The sequence below is a fragment of the Aegilops tauschii genome, chromosome 3 (genome assembly GCF_002575655.3).
Source record: "Aegilops tauschii subsp. strangulata cultivar AL8/78 chromosome 3, Aet v6.0, whole genome shotgun sequence".
Taxonomy (NCBI): domain Eukaryota; kingdom Viridiplantae; phylum Streptophyta; class Magnoliopsida; order Poales; family Poaceae; genus Aegilops; species Aegilops tauschii.
The window spans coordinates 137,275,741-137,278,816 of NC_053037.3; the positions used below are offsets into that span (position 1 = coordinate 137,275,741).

Genomic DNA, 3,076 nt, shown 5'->3' on the forward strand with positions numbered 1-3,076 from the left:
CGTCTCCTCCAGCCGGAAGGGTACCCAACGCCGCCACCCCCCCCCCCCCCCCCGCCCTCCACCCATCCACACACCCGGCTCTCCCGACTCGGCGCGCGCCACCGTGACCTGCGGGAGGCCCGAGCTCGAGCTCGCCGGCGACGACGACGCACCGCACAGGGTCCCTCCCTACTTCTCCCCATCGATTCCTCTCTCCTTCGCTCCTTCCTTCTGTCCCCCATTCCAATAGACTTATTTTTGCTATGATTTAGATCAGCAGGAGCTCCCCCCCTCTCCAGATCCATGCACGGCGACGACCAGGACCCCACGCTCAAGCCCCACGAGCTGGACGAGGTCGACAGCGAGGTCATCTGCCCTGCCCACCATGATTTCCCATAGAACAAGAAGGTCGACCCTCTCGCTCTATTTTCTTTTCTTTCCAAATGATTGCTGCCGTGCTCTTGGATAATTCTCTAGGGGCTCTCAAATTTTCTTGGACTGAACCTGATGCAAAAAACGTGGCCACTTTGTTTCCTGATACTCACAGGTTACAGCCATCGATAGACTAGCATCACTGGCTATTTTGTTTCTCTTCTCTCACCGTGTGAGCACTAGCAGTGTAGAATTTGTGAGAGCTGCTACTTAGTTAAGCAACTACTAGTTTAATAAGTAAATGTCCATGAGATGCTCCTGTTGGTTCCTTTGATTTTTGTTGTTTATGGATGGAAAGTAATTCATTCATCTCACTAAATCGATTGGGCAAGAGTTGATTGTTTGTTAACTAGGCCTGCTATTACACTGCTTCTCTGTTATATAATATGTGCAAACTTTCTATTTGTTATGTGGTGAAAATAGCCATCATATTTATTTCCACACAATCAAGTTGATGAAAATTATGCCACGTGAATTTTCATGCTATTGTACCAAGATGAGGGTGCTGCTTGTTGCCATGGAATGCTTAGTTTGATCCCACTTGTTATCAGCAAATAAATATACGTGTTTTATTTTTGTACGTTTTGTTATGAAAGACAAGTCCCTTTGGAAGAAAAAGACTACTTGGAAGGAAAATGGGAAGCCGACTATGTATTCTCGGTTATTAGTAAAATCAAAATCTGGTACAACTCATGCTTGATTGTTACTGGGTTAATGCCAAGCTGCTTATACAATCGATGATACTATTTTTTATATGCGTAACTAGAAGTAGCTGACATCCTTGTACTTCATCCGCTTATATAATTGATGCACATACAAGTAGGCTCCTGATCTTTTCTCAATTTAATATATATCACAATTTGATGATGAATTCCTTGTTTCCAGTACATGTCACCAAGTTCAGGATATTACGTAGTAAATGCCTCCGTCTGACAAGATGTAAAAATAAACCTTTTCCCGCCCTTTACTCTGTTTTATTTGTTTATAATGGAAACTAGTGCAGAGTTAGATACGTATAGTGCTTGAAGATTTGCCCTCTTAAGTCCTCTTAAAATAGTTTGGCCATAGTTTGTATCTACACGTGCCTTGAGCATCCATATTTTGCCCAGCTGATATATTTTTGTTATTATCAGATTCAGACTCAGCTATTTTTTTTCTTTTTTGTTCCTACAAGATGTTCAGCTTAGCTTTAAATACAGTAAATTTGGATACTCAAAATGTTATATGACTCTGTTCTCCATGTATCCAGCATTATCCATGTTGCTCTTGACATTCATGCTTTATGAACAAGTAGAACACACCTGACAAGACAGCTGTCAATGAATGCTATGAGGTTTAGGAGAGACTTTGTGGATGTTTTTGCCTGTTACCACGTGTTGGCCACTAGAACAAGTAGACATTTTAGATGGCCCTTTTTTGTCTGTACGTTGTGTATGTCATCTGTTAGAACTGGGATTGTTTTTGGTTTTGGCCTTGATAATACTAACTCTACCCTTTAGTTCAATCAGTTTCAAGGCCGCCCTTTTGCTCTCCACAATTCAGCCCTCTATTTTCCTGTTTGAAAAAGATGTGCTTATGTCATTGTGTTTGTTAAACTGTACAGCATAACAACAGTGGAGTGACTTGCAGGTGCCTCATGTGGATTTTATGGCTTAACCCAAGAGGAGAAAGAAAGGGCTCTGCATATGAAAAGATACCAACATTATTGTTTCCATGAAATTGGTAATATATGTGGCATGTGTTTGTTTATCTTTTCTGCAAGAGCAACTTGTGTCCTGAGACCTTCTAGTGGTACTGAGACCCATAAAAAGAAATTATCTTCTTGCATGATCACTTACTGAAAATAGGGACAATCAGCTTTACTTCTGAGTACTTAGAAGTAGTTAAGTTATCTAAGTTATTATGGGTACTGTTACAATGTGCTTGTATTGAACCATCTATCCAAGTTTATTACTAACTCTATATGTGCTTCTCTGCACCTATGCTTGCATGTATATCTATTTGCTTTATGGACATAACTCTTGTGTTTGTTTGCTTGTTGTACTGTGATAATTGGAATGCTCATTTAGCGACAAAATTTGCTCTTAATGTACTGTTGCAAGATCTGGATATCTCTCAAAATTTAGTACTTTCTGGGGTTGACTCTTAGTGTTTTTGTTATGCAGGTTGGAAGAAAAGAAGAAGATCCAGAGAAGATCTTAGTAATAAGATAGTTTTTAGGAAAATAGATATTTAGTTTTAGGTCATTTCTTCTAATTTCAGATATGGAGTGCTTGTCTTTAGTTTTTTTTTTGACTTTGTGAAACTTGCTAACTACGGATGAAACTGTGTAATATTGATGAAACTATGTATATGTATGGATGAAACTTGCTACTATTGGTAACATGTGTTGGATATGCTATATTGGTACTATGTATGGATGAAACTTGCTACTATGTATATACATGTGTGTTTGATTTTCTGTGAAAATGAATGGGTATAAGAAGAAACAGAATTAATGCCTATTTGGTCTCTTTGCCATATGCCAGCAGATGGCAAAGAGCCTGCAGTCTTTGCCGTCTGAAGGCAGACGGCAAAGACTGCAGGCTCTTTGCCGTCCGCTGCAGACGGCAAAGGCCCTTTGCCATCAGCCGCCCGGAAGCAGACGGCAAAGTAGCTCTTTGCC

The 3,076-nt window shown here is 40.5% G+C and overlaps 1 long non-coding RNA gene across 1 annotated transcript; it reads left to right on the top strand.

Moving 5' to 3' along the window:
- Positions 1 to 249: 249 nt before the first annotated feature.
- Positions 250 to 2,852, top strand: LOC123497588 (uncharacterized). The gene is made up of 3 exons (XR_006671377.2): positions 250 to 387; positions 2,041 to 2,133; positions 2,577 to 2,852. It is a non-coding gene; the product is annotated as an uncharacterized lncRNA (long non-coding RNA).
- Positions 2,853 to 3,076: the final 224 nt, after the last annotated feature.